General features: G+C 35.8%; 1 pseudogene; it reads right to left on the bottom strand.

Moving 5' to 3' along the window:
• Window positions 1–17,747: 17,747 nt before the first annotated feature.
• LOC100469965 lies at window positions 17,748–18,840 on the bottom strand (annotated as a pseudogene).
• Window positions 18,841–21,685: the final 2,845 nt, after the last annotated feature.

Below are 21,685 nucleotides of genomic sequence, written 5' to 3'. Positions count from 1 at the left end.
TAGTTTGTAGTAATCCTCAACTGAATGAAACTCTTCTTTCCAATGTTTATTGCAGTCCCCTCTGTCACCTTATTTCCTCCCTCTCTTCTTTCATTGCTCCCAGCCATGCTGACTGCCTTGATGTTCTTCAGAAACAGTAAACTCTTTCCCATGTTGGTTTCTTCCACTTGAGTCAGTAAGCACAGAGTGCTTTTTCTCTAGATAGCTATCTGGCTTCCTCCCTCACTTCATTCAGGCTCCTGCTCCAATGTCTCCTTTCATAAGAGCCTTCCCTGACCACCCAGTCTAAAAGAGTATCCTCTCTCTCATTATTTTTTAGCCTTGTGGCTTTATATTTTCCTTCTTAGTGCTTATCATTACCTGGCATTTCATTATCTGTTAATCTCCTACTAGAGTATAAACATCATCAGGCAAGGGTTTGTTTTGTCTTTTTCTTTCACCACTGTATACCCAGCATAGGTTTATAATGCTCTCTGTAACATCGGAAGCACTCAATGATTGTTGACTATATGAAAAAATCTAATACTCCTTTATCACGCCAATCTTTTTTTTGACTTTAAACAGATTTCATGTATAACTTTATATTTACAACATCAAAAGCAAATTGGGTCTTTGACATTGATGAAGTAGAAATGATAATGAAAAGTAAGAGTATGATCTCTGAAAATGATTTTAAAGATGATGAAACAAACTCATTATAAGCTGAAAATTCCCTTCAATGTGATTGTTTTACTCCAGGTGTCATTCCTTAACTAGAGCTCAAATGAAGTCCGAATAGTCCACAAGTGATAATCAATAATATCTTCTGGGAATGAAAGTAAGACAAACCTAATTAAATGAGACAAATTCAGTTTATTAGTCCTTGTCTTTCAGAGATTACCAAGCAAATCTTGCTACAAGTAATTATCAGGTGATTATACTACAGATTTTGATTCTTAAAATGGAAAGGAAAAAATTAGCACACATGTTTTATCATAAACCTGGTCTTTTGTTTTGTCTTTCCTGTTCCCCTCCTTTCCTCTCTTCTCTAGCTCTCCTCTGCCTCCTCCCCTTTGTTCTCTCTCCCAAAGTCCCTCTCTCACTTTGTTTCCCTCCCTTTCCCTTACCCATGTGAATATACATTTGGATACTTTGCCTTAATTAACTGTCAGACAGTATAGGGTTAGGATGAAAAGTGTGGGAGCCTAAAGATGGATACACATTACACTCCTTGCCAACCTTTTATTTTATTTAACTTTTCTACCCCCTCTGGGAAAATTGCTTAAACTGTTTGGCTTGAAGTTCCTGTAAGATGGAAATGTTAATTGTACCTATGCTGAGGGATCCTGGGAGGAGTAAATGGTTTAGTACTTTCCTGTTCTAACACAGTCCTCAGACCACAGCACTGGGAGCTTGTTAGCATGATCTCTCTATAGACCTGTTGAATCAGAATCTGTAATTTTACAAAATCCCCAGGTGATATGTATGTACATTAAATTTCGAGAAGTACTGGTAGTATATATAAAACATCACTATACTTATACAAAATATAACCTCACTAAATGCTGTTCTAATTATACTGAAAGACATATGAATAGAGAAAAAGTATGGTATTAATTGAATTTGTTCAAAGACATTCTTATCCATCCATTATCTTTATTTACATTATGGTTATACAGCTTAGGGTTTTGGTCTCTAGTGTGTAAGAGGGAGGAAGAGAAAAGGGAAGGAAGAAAAGAGGTGGAGAAAGAGAAAATATTCTGAGACTTCGTATTGGTAAAGAAAAAGAATTGTTTTATTCTAATTATTCCCTTTAGGAAAAGGGTTAGTGGATAAGATTGTTTTAAATTGCCCTTTAAAATTTCATTTATAGAACTTGAAAAGAATCATTTCTATATTTTGCTAGGTGTGTGAAATCAAGTTTTCTCCTGATGACTCAGGTATGGATGAATTATTTAAAAAGTATCCACACTTTGTTTAGACATGTATAGATTTACAAAAAATTAAAAATCCACGTGTACAGTTATATTTCTGAAAACTTACGATTGAAAATAGTCTCAAGGCTGTGTAGATCTTAACAGAAAACACATTGATTCCTTTCACCATAAAAATGTTTATTTTTATTGAAAATATACAAATAAAAACAGGATTTAAGGCATTTCCTTAATTATATAGTGTGCTTGTGTAACCTGTACTACAGAAAATGAAAAGAACCATCCATTTTTACATGAAACTTTTCAGAAATACTTCTCACACAGGTTATCACATTGGTTAACAGCCTTTAAAATTAAGGCAAGGAAGGAACGATAAATATTCATTTTCTACTGTCCCACAGGCACCAAGATGTAAATATAGCTAATTGTGGCCTCCTAAGTACAATTATTAATCAATTTTGTAGCAACATGTTATTCGTGCCCAGATGTATGCAAATGTTCAGGTTTCTCTTCCTCCAGATGGTGTTCATTAAGTTAAAGTCATCATATAAACTGAAACAAGCACTCTACCATGTTGTCCCTCCGTTCACAGGAAAGGGCGGGGAGGAAACTAGCACCCAACAGCCCTGAAATGCTTAATGTTCTTGATGCACTAGAATTTTTTTTCAAAATCCAGAGAGATGTATGAAATATCAAAAGAGAGGTTGTAAAGTGAAATAACTATACTGCAATAATACTCATGCAATAAAATTTCATTCTTAATAAAAAAATCATACAAGTTGTAATAAGTAGCCATTCTTTTGTATCTTTAGCATAAAATAACATATTTATAAAAACTTTTAGTTTGAATATTCTCCAGATTCAAATTATTTAAAAATTTTATTACCATTCATATTTGGAAGATGAATAAATTAATCCTGTCTTATATATTTCAGATGAAATATAAAACAAAGATCTGGAAGACCTATGGTAATAAAATAACTCCTGTTTTTATAATAAAAGAACGTTAACTTCAGTAGACAAGAAAATTTCCTGTGGAGATAATTATATTTTATTTTTCTTGTATTAATCTCTTTTCTTTTTTTTAAACTTGAACCAAAAATATTTGAAAATTTTGTAAAGGACAAATAATAGCATATTTTGAAGTGTGTGATGTAGGAAAGATGTTAGGGTTCAAGGCCGACAGCCAAAAAAGAATTCTTGACACATCTTTGGTGCAAAAAGTGTTCTTTTTTTTTTAATTAAAGATTTTATTTATTTGAGAGAGAGCATGAGCACAAGCTAGGGGGAGAGGCAGAGGAAAAGGGAGAAGCAGACAGCAGACTCCCCACTGAGCAGGGATTCCCCTACAGCACAGGGCTGAATCCTAGGACCCTGGGGTCATGACCTGAGCAGAAGACAGAGGCTTAACCAAGTGAGCCACCCAGGTGCACCCAGAAAGGTGGTTTTATCAAAGCATGGGGCCAGGACCTATGGGCAGAAATAGCTGCACTGGGGTCATGAGGAGTGGCCCATTATATACTTTCATATTGGGAGGGGGTTAGGGATAGCATAAGTCTCTAAGGAATTTTGGAAGCAAGGTTTCCACAACCTTGAGGGGGATAGCTATTGTTGGCAAAAAGTCATTTACTACTACTATCTATAAAACCTTAGTCATGAGACCTTTCAGATGTATAGTGGTGGGTCATACCCTTGGGGGATGTTTGCCAACTTGGATCTTGGGAGATAGAGATAAAGGAAGTTTCCAAAGGAAGTTTTTTATGTTAAGGTAGACTTACAGGGTCCTGGGAGTTGGGTTAATATTGCCTCTTGCCTTTAGCAAAGTATTAACATCAAAGCAGTTGAATCCCTAGAGGAATGTCACTCTGCCTGTTTCAGGGACTTGTCAATGGGCTGTAGGTAGTAAGGAAATTTAATAATTTTAATAATGTGTGTGTGTTCATCTTATAGTTCACAACTCTAAAAAGAGTTTTGTATCTGAATTCTACTAAAAATTGTATGCACTTTGCCTGAATTCTATAGGTTTAGCTATTTTATTCATGAGAGGAAAAAAGCCACACCTTTTTTATAAGGCTTTTGTAAGCTCCATGAGGATGGTGATTATTTCTGTCACTGATTCTTTTAACCTTGCAATAGCAATGAACAAAGGTAATATTTACTCAGTGATAATTAATTTGAATTCTCTCAACTCCCACAATAACTTCATAAGCAAGGTACTATTATTTCCCTTACTTTCAGTATTTTTGTAATTGTTACAAAAACTTTCAGAGAAGTCAAATAATTTAAAATTAAAAGACTAACAAAAGACAGAGACAAATTTTTAACCAAAGCTTTTTGACAAGAGATCTCATACTCTTAACAATGTATTAAATCAACTCACCTCCGTGGTTCTGAATACATAATTGATATATAAATCGATTTGTATTAACTGTAGGATGTTCCTCTAAGTAAACACTATTTTTCTGTGTCAGATGAAGAAACTCCATGCTTGTGGTTTAAAGAAATAGGTACCTTGATGAAGTTAATGACCTACCATTAGGTTAAGATTTATGGCCACGCTTGCCTTCTACCTGATCAATAATATTGGTTTTACTATATATATTCTATATCAAAAGACTTTAAAGTTTGGTTTTTTTTAGCTTGTTATGAATCTAATATACTTGCTACTTGATATTTAAACATTAGATATCCATTTTTAAATACCCAGACTGTGACCAGGTGACCAAAATGAAATTAATTTGGAAGCATGAAGTCATTAGCTTAATCAAAAGTAAAGTTTTCATGTTCATGTATGCTATCCTGGTATCACTTTTAGCATAATTTTTTGAAGTTGATAATAAATCAGGCTTTGATCTTTGTCCTTTATTATAGAGCATTATTTACTTGGGAATTTCAAAAATAATAAAAGTTAATACTTCTACAGATTTCCTTGGTGCCAGGCACTGTTCTAAAGTTTCTGTATGTTATTTCATTTAATTTTCACAGTAATGTTTTGTGTTACATTATATTATCATTCCCATTTTATAGATGAATGCAGAAATCGTGTTTTTAGGCTGAGAATTAGCCTGCATGCAATTTGAATATTTAGGGTCTAGAGGCTATCACAACAGCATTAGCTTTAATAGCCTTCTCAGACACTTCTATCAACTACTGATGATAGGAAGGAAATAGCCACTTAAATTTTCATGATAAAAGAAAACATAGAATTCTAAGGAATATGGCATAGCACATTTAGTTTATCTAACTGGCAATACTTCCTGTTCTCTCCTTTAGTTTGTAGGAGTTTTTTGGCTTATCTAAGGGGATTACTGGCTTAATGTATTTTCTTGATGAATTTGTCCAAAGAAATTGCTTCTCCTATGTAAGTGATGAAATTGGTCACACATCATCTGGGAAAGATGTACCCTGTGTAAAATTTAAATGCTTTGTAAATTGCTATTCCTAATCAAGGCTAGATGCCTTTGTGGACAGTTGGTTAAGAAAATTATTTAAATGATCCATAAACTGTCAGACTTAGCACCAGGATGTGCACACACAGGTATCTTAGTTTGCTACCATTATCGCCAACAAGCACAGGTAGATCTTCTCTAAGATGTTGGGTCTCCAGCAACTGAAGGAGTCTTTTCTACTTACTTTGGCTTGAAAAATTTTCATGTTCCTTAGAGAGGGAAACTAAGTAAGATTTATTGTTTTAGCAACTTTTTCCTAGGTTTTTTGAAACCCTTTGTTCATAGTGTCAGCACTAGACTGTAAACATTTGAAGGAAGGAACTCTGTTCTTACTCATCTTTGTATATCAGCACTTACTACAGTAACTGACATATAATCAACTCTCCATAAGGAAAAACTATCTACATTAATTAATGAATAGTAAATGACTCAGAAATATAAAATATATGTGAGTATAACTGATTACTATAAGCTGAACTAAATATACAATTTTAACTGTTATATGGATCCTTCTGTGAGCTCATTATAAATGACACAAATGACTTCATAATTTTTATAGCTATTAAAACTGTTCTGAGACAATACATTCTTTTGCACTCTTCTAGGTTTGTATAGTACATTCTGATTTTCTCTATATTTTTTCAGAGTCCAGATATTAAAGTACCATATTTTTTGGCCCTTGCTATGGAAGAGTTTCTATTTCATTTAAATTTTTTCCTGGTCATTGCATATCTTTATCGAATACCTTATTAGTTCTCTCTGGTTTCATTTTGTGAGTTGGTTAGACATCTCTGATCAAACTTAAACTTTCCCTTAACAATTTGCTTCCCTAAATGGTTAAGTCTTGGTTTACTGAGTTTTCTGTGGAGTTCCACTATGGTCCCTTGGCTAAGAGGTAGTGATTTCACTGCTCACACCTGATGTAGGAAAGATGTTAGGGTCCAAAGCAGACAGACAATAAAGAATTCTTGAGATGTCTCTGGTGCAAATAAGGTGGTTTTATTAAAGCACAGGAGCAGGACCTGTGGGGCAGAAAGAGCTGCACTGGGTCACGAGGAGTGGCCCATTATATACTTTCAAGTTGGGAGGGGGTTAGGGATAGCATAAGTCTCTGGAGGGTCGGGCTGAGACTGCCTGATTACCTTTTGCCCTTAGCAAAGTATTAACTTCGAGACCGTTAAGTCCCTAGAGTAATGTCACTCTGCCTGCCTCAAGGACCTGTCAATGGGCTATAAGGAGTAAGGAAATTTAATAACTTTTTCTTCTACCTTTGTTTCCACATCAACATCTTTCTCATGTGTGCTTGTTAAACAATATGGTTGCATCGTCCAGCTCCCTTTCACTGGCCTAACAAATGACGGTAATGCTTGTGTTCACATTGTGTTCAACTCTTGTAGTCTGGGCTGGACACTCATCTGAGTCCCACTTTTCATTTTTTTTCTTTTCTGATCACTATCCCACTACACTGTATTTTCTCCAAGTACATCATCCTTGTGATTTCTGATTGCAAGCAGGAAGACTACAAGTAGGAAAATAGAGTTTATAAAATATTATTTAATACTCTTTCATTTCTTCTGCTATTTTATATCATGATTCTATCATTGTTCTATCTGACTGAAGCTCTGCCAGTGTGATAGGTTGAATCATGCCCCCCCAATTATATGTTAAATTCTTAACCCTCAGTACCTTAAAATGTAACTTTATTTGGAAACAGGATCTTTGCGGTTGTAGCTCATTAAAAAGAGGTCACATAAGAGTAGGATGCATCCCTAATCCAACATGACCAGTGTCCTCAGGAACAAAAGGAAATTTGGACACACACACTCGCACAGAGAAAATGCCATGTGAAGATGAAAGCGGAGATCAAGGTGTTGCAACAGAAGCCCCCCCGCCCCCCGCCGCCCCCTGTCAAAATAAAGGCCAAAGATTGAGAGCAAACCACCAGAAGCTAGAAGAAAGGTATTGGACAGATTTCTCCTTCACAGCTCTCAAAAGAGAACAAAGCTTTTGATCCCTCTATCTCAGACTTCATCCTCCAGAACTGCAAGAAATTAGATTTTTGTATTTTAAGCCATCCAGTCATGGTACTATGTTATAGCAGCCCTAGCAAACCAACACAACCCTAAGTACATAGAAAGCCGTCTATTCCTTTAAAAAAAAAGACTCACCAACTTTTAACAATATTCCACCCAGTTTTTCACTTCACTGTATGTAACAAGATTTTATTGTGAGGATAAATAAGAAATCCTCACTATGCCTGGTATTTCATCAGTTATTTGATAGATTATTACCTTGTTTCAAGTAAGAAATAGAATCCTAAAAAAAGAATATATAATTTATGACCTTAAAATTTTGAAATTCTGTTACATAATAGGTGCTTAAGAAATGCATTTTTTCACTTCATATAAATTTAGATGTTATTTTGTGGCCTATGTAATCATTGCTTTCTCTTAAATTGTGTAACTCCGATATTGTACCACTGTATTTTATAGTCATTTTTCTTTGAATACAACTTAATTATGTTTTCGATTTAATTACATGAAACCTTAAAGAATAATTTTTGGATAATTTTTGGACACAGAATACACAAAATTGTAAATTCCCTGCCACATTATTTTAGAAATTCTGTTTAGTGAATTTTATTCAATCCTTCTCTATCGCTATCTATGTGACTAATTTTTGCATTCAAAATTAGGCATGGATCCTATTACAAAGTGAAGTATCACATATTCCAAAACTTGTTGTATTGCTTGATTCCTGCTTTTTTGTCTTTATTCTAAATAAGCCAGATTGTATTCTTATTAGGCATTACTTAATGATTGTTAATTACAGAATTTTGTGTAAAGGGCAATATTATGGAAGCAGAAATGAGGGCTTTGCATGCTAAATTACTAAAAAATATTTGTTCCCCTCTGCATTTGCATAATAGGTTAAGTTTTATTTTATCTGTATTGATAATATATTGCCTAGTTCCAGTAGTCTATGATATTACATATTTGAAGAATAAAAACATGTTTGAAAATGTGATTTGTTGATGTTAGTTAAACTGAAATCTAATTCAGGCATCCCATTTCTGAAATTATTAGAGAGGGTTGCTTAATATATGATGGCTAATTGTGGTCAGTGATAAGAACAAGAAAGGCATATATTTTTCTCAAGAAATTATAAAGTGGAAAATAGGTAATAGCATATCATAGTCCCAGTCCACACCACAAACCTAGAGTCCAAAGCATGTATTATTAGAGATTGTCTGGTATAGCAATCTTTAGGAGTCAAAAGCTCAACCAGAGACCTGCAGTTCCCCAAGACCCTTAATAGGAGCAGTTCAACTTTTATCTCTTTCATTTCTTTGGTGTATTCTAAGATTTCATTTGAAAGATGGTATATGATGCTAAAACATTTGAAAACTAATGATTTGGTTATTTATAATATATCAGCATAAAGGATAAGTTTTTAAACAACGCAGAAAAGCACACTTTTCTTGAATTCTCATATTAATTTGTGGAATTTTAGAGACAAATATGATCAAGGGGATAATTAACATCAAACGCAAATGTGCACCAGAGGAGGAAAGGGAAAACCCAAAATTTTAGCTGTCATGTTCAAGGTCACAGAATTAATGGTAAACTAAGGATAAGGACCCAAGTTTTCAATGATCTTCTTTCCCAAATACAGTACTTCCAGGATAAGGACCCAAGTTTTCAATGATCTTCTTTCCCAAATACAGTTCTTCCAGAAATCATGAACTGGTCTTTGGTCAGTGCCAGTTTTATTTTTCCATGTTTACGTCTACAGAGAACTCTTTTGTAAGCAAAACACTTGTAATTGAGTTTCTTTACTTTGAATCTGCGGGAGAAAATGTTGTTTGGGATGGTTTTCTGTGATACACCTTCAGTAATAATAAACACTCTAGTCTTGTACTGAGTATTCCATTTGTGTGTGTTAGCAGTTACCAAAGTCTTTATAAATCGTCAGTTTCCTCTGGCTAGGAAGTAGAAGAACTTTAAGTCACATTCTTCCTTAAGTTTAAGAATTAATTCATCATTTTTATTTGGCAGAACTAAAAACTGGCTTTACAGAGACATTCCAGAAAATTTTGATATTTTTCAGTTGTCAAATTCCTTAAAAAATATACTTAAATTTAATGAAATACTTTCTAGACCCACTTGAAGTCAAAAGGTAGATATAAAATGATCCAGGGGCGCCTGGGTGGCACAGCGGTTAAGCGTCTGCCTTCGGCCCAGGGCGTGATCCCGGCGTTATGGGATCGAGCCACGTCAGGCTCCTCCGCTATGAGCCTGCTTCTTCCTCTCCCACTCCCCCTGCTTGTGTTCCCTCTCTCGCTGGCTGTTTGTATCTCTGTCGAATAAATAAATAAAATCTTTAAAAAAAAAAAAAAAGATACAAAATGATCCAAGCCTCACTCAATATTTCAGCATTTATGTCCGGGGCAAGAGATGAAATCAGTGGTTATATGGTAATCACAGTAAATTAAAAGGGAAACAACTTGGGGAATTAGAAAAAAGTGACTACATGTATAAAAAATTATATACTATAAAAAGTCATGATATTTCTTAAGAAGTTCTTGTCTGGGCTTTACATCCTACTTAATATTTAAATAATCTAGGCCAAAAATAACAATGGCTTATTGAACAAACCCCTCAACTTTTTTTTTTTTAATATTATTCCTTGAGTGCATACTACACCCTTTTTGCCATCTGGCATTTCATTTGGGATCATAGCCTTTGCACGAAGAGAAGAAATATCACAAGCTAAAATTATACTTAATATAGAGTAAACTGTAGTAACATCTGTGCACATGACAACTTATATTTAGTTGCATCAAAACTCCTTTGGAATTCCAATGACCATTTTGAAATTTTCCTAGTTTACAGGCTAAAATAACATTCATTTTCCAAGCAAATTGGTTTTCTCGTTCATATTCTCCAATTTCAAGAAGTATATGAGCAATCAGTTACAGATTGATTTTGAAATTTTTCTTTGAATATTGCCAGTTCTTTTTAACCTTGAATTTGTGATTTTTAAAAAAATAAGTGGCTAGCTGCACTCATATTACCAAATACCTTGAATATTTTCATATCAAGCTGGCACAAACATCTCTTACCTCCTTGCTACTTATAAATTTATGTATTATCCTCCTTCATGTAACTTTTAAAAATTTATGTAGCAAATATATAAAGTATACGAATCATCAGTCTAATCTGTGACAAATTTCATGTGAATATACTCATGTCATTATCACTCATATTAAGAAAGAAAACTTGAGCTGCTTCATGGACGTCCTCTTGTACTTCATCCCAGTCATTATATCTCTCCATCCCAAAGTTTTCCACTCTCCAGACTTCTTTATTAGTGGTTTTTTGTTTTTTGGTTTTGGTTTTTTTTTTTAGAGCTCTATATAAATGGAATTTTTAAATAGGCATTATTTAGAATCTGGCTACTTCCACTCAATATTTTATTTGTGAGATTTACTCATGTTGTGTATAGTAATTAGTTATGTATAGTATTCCATGGTATGAAAAACGATTTATCTTCTTTTGATGTACATTTTCATTACTTCCAGACTGGGTGATTACAAACAAACTCCTTTGGTTGAGATATAGATATAGATACGTACATACATACACATACACACGCATATATATTTATGTCAGTTATATACCTGAGTGGAGCTCTTCATAGCTGCTACATCTGTTCAGCAAACTGATCCTTCAAATCTTTGAAAGAGTTCAAACTTGTTATCAAATATGGTTGCATTGATTTGCTGTTCCATCAGTAGTGTGTGTGAGTTCACATTTGCACAACACTTGGTAATGTCCGGTTTTAAAAAATATTCTTGTGAATATTGTGATATCACTTTAGAAAAAATCTTATCAAAGAGACTATTCTCTTAACTGCTGTACTATGATATTTTCTTATTTTCAACATGTTATCAGAATGTTATGTCTTTACCACTTTCAATTCGAATCCACAGAAGCAAAGAAACCTAATTAAAATAATGGCAAGGAAGCTCGCTGATATGCTATACGGTACATATATTTTTGTTATCATTTTCAAGTAATTCAATCTCTTTGTTAAAATTTTGTATGTCATTCATATTCACAAGACTTCTGCAAACCACTAAGCCAGCCTATGAACATGTTGAAGTATCACTCATCTTAATAATAACAACAAAAAGGAAGTTAGTTTTATTTTTTTTCCATTTTTGTTTTTATTTGCTATTAACCACATTTCTTATAAGAAAAGTTGTCTTTCCTTCCTTGAACATCCATTCATTCTCAACACAATGTAATCTGTTTTTGTCACTATCACATTCCTAGAACTACATCCAATTATGCAATGAATGATGTGGTAGGTAGGGCAATGGCCCCCAAAGACGTACACATCCTAACCCTTAGAGCTTGTCAATATGTGATGTGGCAAGAGGGAATTAAATTTGCAGATGAAATTAAGGCTGCTATTCAGCCGACCTGAAAATAGATTATCCTTGAATATCTGGGTGAGGCCAATGTAATCACAAGACTCCTCAAAGGGGAAAAGGAGAAAAGGATTAAGACCAGAGAGATGGCATCATGAGCAAACTTGAGTAGCCATTAAGATTTAAAGATGAACGGGGAAGCCACAAGTCACGGAATTCAGGCAATCACTGTAAGTTGGTTAAAGGTAAGAAAATGAGATTTCCTCTGTAATCTCCAGAAAGGAATGCAGCCCCAGCAACACCTTGATTTTAGTCCAATAAAACTCATTTTGGACTTCTCACCTCCAGAAGTGTAGATAATAAATTTGTGCTTTAAGTGACTGTATTTGTGAGGAATTGTTATTGCAGCAAAGGAAACTAAAATAAATCTTGGATTATGAAAGTGAGGAGCTGCCTTGACAAATACCTAAAAATGTGGAAGTGACTCTTGGATTGAGCAATTAGCTCTCAAATTTTGAGGAGCATGATAGAGAAAGCCTAGATTGCTTTCAGCAGACCATTAGGAGAGATGTGGATGTTAATGACTCTGCTAGTGACGACTCAGAAAGATTTGAGGCAATTTTATATTGTTGTCCTATTTGCTGTATCAGCATTTTGTAATTTTGAACACTTTTGAAAATCTTTATTCCCTTAGTATCTTTACCTGTTTCCTATTTTTTTTCAAACCTAACTATGCCTTCTCACATTTCTTTTTTGTTCATTCTGTATATGCTAGGTGCACCTTTCTTTTGTAAATCTACATAATTTCCCTAGGTAATAGCATCTACAATAAATGACTTCATCTGCTCCTACACAGGAATGATCCGCAAATATTTATCTTCAATACAGAATTCCTCATTGAAGTCCTGATTAAAAATGCAGTTGCTTAATGGGCAAACTGAATAAGATGCCCCTTAGGTAATTCAAAATCAACATGTTAAACATTGAACTTATTATCTTTCAGATCTGCTTCCCCTTTTAATCCCTCTCCAAATTGCTGCTAATATCATCAGTACAATTAATGGAATGAGAAATTTGAGGTCATCTTCAATGCATTTTTCTCCCTTTATATCCCCCAAACAGGCATATTCTGCTTTTTAATTTCCTTTCCTAATATTTATGGATCACTTATATGATACTATTACTAGGTACTATTCAAAGCAAAACACATGTATTAATTCAATACTAATGACAATCATATTAGTTATGTCCTATTATTATCCTCATTTTACAAATAATTTGAGACAAAGGAAGACATTACCCAAGGTCACACAGGAATGAGTAGACAAGATAGGATTAGGAGGCAGGGAGGCTGGATGTAGGGGCTATGATTAAATAATTATGCTGTATTCTTATCTCTTGAATTCACCCTCTATTTCCTTTATGAAATACTTTTTTTTAATTTTTGCTTTTTCATCTGAATTTTTTTCATGTTTCCTCCTTTCTGCCCTTCTCTCTGCCTGCCTTTCTCTCACTTCCATCTCCTTCTTTCCTTTTTATTCTCTTCCTTTTTTTTCTACATAAAATGCTATCTTAATTTTAGTCTCTACTGTAATTCAAACATTGTAAAACAATCATTTTAAAATAAGTCTAAGTTATACCCTTGCTTGATACCCTTCAGTAGTTTCACAAAACCTTCAGAATAAAACTCACTTTACATACAACATTCAAAAGGTTTATGACTTTACACTGTCTTTAATCTTATTCCCCTTCCCTTCTTGGCTCCCTTGCCTTTTCAGCTTTGTGTGTGAGTTTGTAACTTCTTTATAATATCTGTCTCTAGATGATATAATTTGGCTATTCATTATACCTCTCCACTACTGGAAAGTAAACCACTTCAGGAAAAGGATGATGTCTATCTCATTCACTATTCTATCCCCAGCATGTAAAAACAGTATCTAGAATGTAACTGGTGCTCAATAAATATTGTTCGATCGATAAATTAGTCAGGAATCTGAGAAAGGCATGGTGTTTGCCTTCTTGTGTTAAGCCTCTGAAATATGTAATTGCCTCAAGAAAGAGTAACTTTGTTACAACTACCGTCACTAAGCACTGTGTTTTGTATCTATTTATTTTGTGATATTTATAATAATTGTTACAATTTATTTCAAGGTATATCTTCCCTGCTTGACAGAAAACATCCTAAAGATAATATGTTCACCTTTTATTTCTTTCCTAATCATAACTTTTGAAATCTCCAATCCTATTCTGATAATCAATAGATATATTGTATATATAACTGGTGATGCCAGATCCATTTAATCTTAGCAACATGTGTCCTCTCTTTTTAACATCCTGAAAATTGTTTTACACTTAGATAATAGCACAACCTTATTGTTCTTCTAGATACTTATTTAGCTCAATTTAAGGAATTGTTCAAAGGGTCTCTCTAGCTTCCAATTAGAAGCTAATTTTAAGAATTAAACATTTCTGGGACTCAGTTGGTTAAGCGTCTGCCTTTGGCTCTGGTTGTGATCTCTGGGTCCTGGGATGGAGCCATGCTGGGGCCCGCATTGCATTGAGCTCTGCACTCAGTGGGGGGGTCTGCTTTACCCTCTCCCTCTGCCCCTTCCTCCCACCTTGTGCGCACGCTCTCAAATAAATAGATAAAAATCTTTTTAAAAAATTCGACACTTCTAAACTGATAACTTTTTATAAACAAGGACAGTGTCTTTTTAAATCTCTAAAAATTACCTAACATTGTTTGAATTTACACAGTAATGGTAAAGAAAACCATACTATGGAGCATCACTGCTACTGTCCCTTCTCCTCTTTCCAAGGTGACTATATCAAACTCTCTCTTCTCTCCTGATATTTCTTTTACTCTCATTACTTCATTTATTCTCTTAAATCACTGGCAAAGCAAACATATAAACTTCCGGTCTTCGTTGTACTAAATCTATCATACCAGCATCTGTGCTGAAACTCCTTGCCTACCCATCTGCTGCCATGGAAGTACTATTCGCTAAGGCTCTGCTTCCCTTCTCTCACATTCTATTGTCCCTATAACTGGGCTCTTTCCTTGCTTTATGGATTTTTCCTCCATTGTGTATTCTCACCTGCTTATGAACATGCTGTAGAACTTTCTTGACCTCTATTTTTTAAATCTTCCCCTTTCATGGTAAAACATTTTGAAAAAACTAACTATAATTAATATTTCTACTTCCTAAATTTACATTCTCTTTTCTATCAAATGCTGTGGGGTTTTGTGTCCATCAATCTATAGACACCAGTCAGAATGCTAAAATCAAAACTACAAGAAACATGAAGCATCAAACTTTGCATCGGAATCCAGGGATGTACTGTATGATAACTAACATAATATACTTAAAAAAAATAAAAACAAACAAACAAACTACAAGAAACAAGTGTTGGCAAGGATGTGGAGAAAAAGGAACCCTCATGCACTGTTGTTGGGAATACAAACTGATGCAGCCACTGTGGAAAACAATATGGCGGTTCTTCAAAAAGTTAAAAATAGAGTTACCATACAATCCAGTAATTCTATTACTGGGTATTTAGTAAAAGCATACTGGGAAAGTGAAATCATCAATTCAAAAAGATATAAGAACCCCTATGTTTATTGCTGCATTATTTACAATGGCCAAGATATGGAAGTAGTCCAAGTGCTTGTTGGTAGGTGAATGGATAAAGAAGAGATGACATATATATACAACGGAGTAACAGCCACAAAAGAGAATGAAATCTAGCCATTTTCAACAAAATGGGTGGATCTAGAGAGTGTAATGCTAAGTGATATAAGATAATAAAAGACAAATACCGTATGATTTCACTCATATATGGAATTCAAAATATAAAACAAATGAACAATGAAAAAAAGGACAGAAAAACCCAGGCTGTTAAATACAGAGAACGGATGGTTGCCAGAGCAGTAGGGGGTAGGGATGAATGAAATAGGTGAAGGAGATTAAGAATACATTTATCATCATGAGCACTGAGTAATGTATAGGATTGTTGAGTCACTATATCATACACTGCAAACTAATATGACAATGTTTGTTATCTATGCCAGAATTAAAATTTTAAAATTGATTCATGTTTTTAGAAGGTGGACTAGTGACTTCAGAAGGAAATAAGGTTTAGTGATGGGGCATAAGAGGAATTCTGCATTGCTGATTATATTTTACCTCTATTTGGGTGAAGACATGAGTGTATTAAGTTTTTTATTTTGATTTGCATTTCCTTAATGATTAGTGTTGCTGAAGATCTTTTCACCTGTATGTCTTCTTTGGAGAAATACCTGTTCATGTCTTCTGCCCGTTTTTAATTGGATCTTTTTTTATGTTGAATTCTATAATTCCTTTATATATTCTGAATGTTATCACCTTGTTGGATAAATCATTTGCAAACAACTCCCATTCAGTAGGTTGTCCTTTTGTTGATTGTTTCTGTTGCTGTGCAAAAGCTTCTTATTTTGGTGTAGTTCCAATAGTTTATTTTTGCTTTTATTTCCCTGGCCAAAGGAGACCTATCTAGAAAAAAATGTGCTACAGATGATGTCAAGAAACTACTGCTGTGCTCTCCTATGGTATTTGTAGAGTTTCAGGTTTCACATTTAGGTCGTTCATCCATTTTGAGTTTATGTTTTTATGTGGTGTAATAGTAGTCCAGTTTTTTACTTTTGCATGGAACTGTCCAGTTTTCTCAGCACCATTTCTTGAAAAGACTATTTTACCCATTGCATATTCTTGCCTCCTTTTTGAAGATTGACTATATTGTGGGTTTATTTTGGGGCTCTCTCTTCTGTTTCATTGATTTATGTGTCACTTTTTTGGTGCCAGTACCATTCTGTTTTGGTTACTATAGCTTTGTAGGATGTCTTGGAAGCTGGGATTGTGATACCTCCAATTTTATTCTTTTTCAAGGTTCATTTGGCTATTTGAGGTCTTTTGTAGTTCCATCCACACAAATTTCAGGATTATTTTCTCTGGTTCTGTAAAAAATGCTTTTGGTATTTTGAGAGGGATTACAATAAATCCATAGATTGCCTTGGGTAGTACTTTAACAATATTTGTTTTCCCAATCCATAAGTGTGAAATATCTTTCCATTTATTTGTGACATATTTAATCTCTTCTATCAATGTTTTATAGTTTTCAGAGTACAGGTCTTTCATCTCTTTGGTTAAGAGTATTCCTATGTATTTATTTTTGTGGAATTGTAAATGGGATTATTTTCTGCCTTTGTTTTGTTATTTTAATTCCAGTATAGTTAATGGGACCATTAACTTACTTTTCTGTTACTTCATAATTAGTATATAGAAATGTAATAGATTTCTGCATATTGATTTTGTATCCTGTGAGTGTACTGAATTCATTTATCAGTTCTCATAGTTTTTTTGGTGGAGTCTTTAGGGTTTTCTGTATATAGTATCATGGCATCTGCAGAGAGTGAAAGTTTTACTTCTTCCACACCAATTTGGAGGCCTTTTATTTTTGTTTCTTTTCTGACTGCTGTGACTAGGTCTTCCAATACTGTATTGAATAAAAGTGGTGAGAGTGTACATTCTTCTTATTCCCAATCTTAGGGGAAAAGCTCTCAGTTTTTCACCAATGAGTATGTTACCTCTGGGCTCTTCACATGCAGCTTTCTTTACAAAGTGGTATGTTTCAGCTGAGCCTATTGTGGTGAGGGTTTTTATCATGAATAGATAATATATTTTGTCAAATGCTTTTTCTACTTCTATTGAAATGATCCTCTGGTTTTTATCCTTTCTCTTGTTGATGTGATATATCACATTTATTGATTTGTGAATACTGAACCACATTTGCATCCCAGGAATAAATCCCACTTGGTTGTGGTGAATGATTTTTTAAATGTATTGTTGAATTCAGTTTGCTAGTATTTTGTTGAGAACTTTTATATCTATGTTCATCACAGGTATTGGCCTATAACTTCTTCCTCTTTTTTTTTTTTTTTTTGTAATGTCTTGATCTGGTCTTGGTATCAGGGTAATGATAGACGGACTGGAATGTGAGAGTTGGCTGGTCTCGAGGGAAAAACAGGGGCAGGTCGATGTGCACAAGAGAACAGAAATCTTTCCACATCAGCAGCAGAGTGAGTTTTGTAAAGCCTTCTGCATCATACTCCATGACGCCTGTGCCGAAGTGACTGAGGAAAGCAGCAATATACTGCTTCTTTTGTGGTACCCTTGAATCACATACTGCACCTTGTTGGTGAGTAGGTGGCATACTTGAGGCATATAATCAATGAGACACCCTCCTCCTGGAAAAGCTGAGATATGAAGAGCTGAGAAGCCTCCAAGTGCATGTTCAATTCGGGGTGACAAGTACAGCTTGGGATTACACCTAAGTGGCTTCCGTGTCCTCAAAACTGACAGAAAGGAGGGCCACATCTTCTCCAGGGTCTTCATTTACATCCTTGAGAAGATATGTGGGAATATTGCTGAAATCCACTGACAACTTCAAAAGGAAACTAGGTGAAAATTCACCAGTCCAGTTGTTTTTCTTCCCCGCATAAATTTCCATTTTCTCTCCATACTGTGGCTCTTCCAGTAATGTCTGGTATTCAAACATGAGGTGGGAGCTCTCCCGGAGACAGCTGCACTGGAACTGGTGATATTGCTGCACGAGTTCCTTCACCACAAGTAACAGACATTCAGGATTTGAAGGATTCCAGGATGCAAGGTTATGCAGAGCCGAGGGATCTGGCAGGAATTCAGCATCTTCTCCAAAGATGAAATCAGGGGGCAGCTCTGGGTATTGGGCATTGAAAATGATATCCCATTTTAATGTCTCTCCAGCATATGGTATGTGCAGTTTAAATCAGTCACAGTTGGGTCCAGGAGGCAATGATGTGCAGCCAGACTTCAAGTCAGTTATCCTCAAACAGTTCGTAGCATCCAGTCCCACTTTTCCATTGCGGACCACACTAGATATGAATGGGGAGAGCATTGGAGAAATTCGGTTCAAGGCCACTTCTGGGGACATTTTATTTTGACTTGCAAATCACCACTGGAACTTAGTCCGATCGGTAACCGGCGACTACGTAGGGTACAGGTTACCTGAGCACGCCCCCTACATTCAAAGTAATTATTGATAGGTAGTTACTTATTGCCATTTTGTTACTTGTATGCTTTTTTCATAGTTCTTGTTTCTTTTCTTGTTCTCTTCTCCTATAGTTTGCTGGCTTTTATGATATACTTAGATTCCTTTCTCTTTAGTTTTTGCATATCTCTTACTGGTTTTTGATTCGTGGTTACTGTTAGGTCTATATATAATATCTTATGCAAATAGAAGGCTGTGTTAAGTTGATGGTTGCTTCAGTTTGAATCTTTTTATTTTTAATTCCCTCACTGCATTTTAGGTATATGGTGTCATACTTTACATCTTTTATTTTGTGAATCCCTGAACTGATTTTTATAAATATACTTAATTTCATTGCTTTAGTGCTTCCTACTTTTCTTACTTATGGTCTTTTCTTTCCACTCAGAGTTCCCTTTAACATTTCTTGTAGGGCTGGTTTAGTGGTCGTGAATTCCTTTAACTTTTGTGTATCTGGGAAACTCTTTATCTCTCCTATTTGGAATGAGTGCCTTGCTGAATAGAGTATTCTTGACTGTAGATTTTTCCCTCAGCACTTTGCAGGTCAGTAGGGAGTGGCATTATATATTCAAAGTTTCTGCTGAAAAATCAACTGATAACCTTATGGGGTTCCCCTGTATGTAACTGTTTTCTCTTCTCTTGATTTTTTTTTTAAGTTCTCTCTTTGTCACTACTTTTTGCCATTTTAATTATTATGTGTCTTGGTATGGACCCCCTTGGGTTAATTTTTTGGGGGGCTCTCTTTGCCTCCTGGATCTGGATTTGTTTCCTTCATCAATTCAGGAAGTTTTAGCTATTATTTCTTCAAATTTTCAGCCCCCTTTTCTCTCTTCTTTTTTTGGAATCCCTATATAGCAAATGTTATTATGCTTGATACCATTCCTGAGTTCTCTTACTCTATTTTCAATTTTTAATTTTTTTCTCTCTTCTCTTTGCAACGTGATTGCTGTCCTCCAGGTCATTAATCTATTCTTCTGATTCCTCTAGTCTACTGTTTATTCCATTGGAGTGTGTGTGTGTGAATAATATTTTTAGACAGAGACAGAGAACATGGAGGGGAAGGGAGGGAAGAGGTAGAGAATCTTAAGTAGGCTCCATGCCCAGTTCAGAGCCAAGTGTGGGGCTCAGTCTCACAACACTGAGATCGTGACCTGAGCCAAAACTAAGAGTTGGATACTTAACCAGCTGAGCCACCCAGGTGCCCCAATGTGGTTATTTTTAATTTCAGTTGAGTTCTTCATCTGTGAATGGTTCTTTTTCTCATATTTTTCTATCCCTTTTTTGAGGGTTTTACTGAGGTCCTCTACTCTTTTCCCAGCTCCACTGAGTATCTTTTTGACCGTTACTTTAAATTCTCTATCAGGCATATTACTTCTTTCCATTTCATTTAGTTCTTTTGCTGTGAATTTGTCCTGTTCTTTCATTTGGGACATATTCCTGTTTCCTCATTTGTCTGTGTGTCTGTTTCTATGTGTTAAGAAAGTCAGCTACATGTCCTGCTCTTGAAAGTAGGGACCTTATGAAGAAGAGGTCCTATCATGCCCTGCAGTGCACTGTCTCATGTTCACCAGAACCTAGAACTTCAGGGGTGTCTCCTATGTGTGTTGTGGGCATCCTACTGTTGTACCTGGGGCTGCATTTGCCTTCAGTCCAGTCATCTACAGTGGCTTTCTTTGCCCATTATGGGCAAGGTTCATTCCCTGTGTTGTTAGTGGACTAGTCTGGGGCCACCTTGATCTTGAGTGGAGTCTGATCAGGCATTTGCCCCAGATGTAGTAGCAATAACCTCAGGGTGCTTTCCCTATGTTGTCTCCTGAGAATCTTACATTGGTGGGTGGGGCTGGCAGTCAGACCAGGTATCTTCCCTCAGTGAACTACTAGGGCTGCTGTTGGTCTGGCGTGTGTGGTTACCTTCCCATCTCCCCAGGGCCATAGTCATTTTGGAGTAGTGCTGACCCCTGTTGTGGCTGCTTACACACTTCCAGGTTTGTGGCACCACTTTGGGTGGGCTCAGGCCAAGGCTGAATTGGAGGGGAGAAGTCTGCAGGAGAACATAGGGGTGAGAGCCTAGTGCCAGCAAGGTTAGTGCTGGCCTGCTATGAGAGGAGACCTGCACTGCCTGGGAAAACTGACAAGGACTGCTGGGTCTTAGAGGGCAGATTCACAGAAGCACACAGGGCAGGCCATGCAGTTAGTAAACTAAGTGGAGAGTGCTGGTACTGTACTGGTTCTCATAACTGTTCATGTATCTAGGTTGAGGGATGGGGGAAGAAAATAGTGCCAACCAGGTCTGTTTTTAGAGAAGTCTCCCAAAGATTCCTGCCCTGCCATCACATGCTCTGAGATTAGTAAATAAATCTTGCCATATACCCCAGGTGTTTTTCAACAGCTGCATATATGCTGCATCCCAGCAGGCTATTTGTTGTGTTGTCTCTTTAAGGGTGGGGCTTCTGCCTTCCAGCTCTTTCAGAGCCAAGTCCATTGTTTTTAAAGTTCCAGGTGTTAAGTCCCACTGATTGTTAGCCCCTCTGGTTTTCAAAGCCAGATGTTACAGGGATTCCCTTCCTCAAGTGTGCTTCCCATTGCCTGGAGCATCTGGTCCTCTCCCCTTTCCACACCACTGTGTCTTTCTCACAGACATTCCCTATTTGGCTCCTGCCCTTGTCTTCTCCCTTTCTATCTTCATTGATGTGGCCTCTTCTCTACGTTTACCTGTGGAGGGTCTGTTATGCCTGTCTTTGGGTCATTTTCTGGGTTATTTA

The sequence above is a fragment of the Ailuropoda melanoleuca genome, chromosome 15 (assembly GCF_002007445.2).
Source record: "Ailuropoda melanoleuca isolate Jingjing chromosome 15, ASM200744v2, whole genome shotgun sequence".
Taxonomy (NCBI): domain Eukaryota; kingdom Metazoa; phylum Chordata; class Mammalia; order Carnivora; family Ursidae; genus Ailuropoda; species Ailuropoda melanoleuca.
This window is presented reverse-complemented; position numbering and strand designations above follow the sequence as displayed.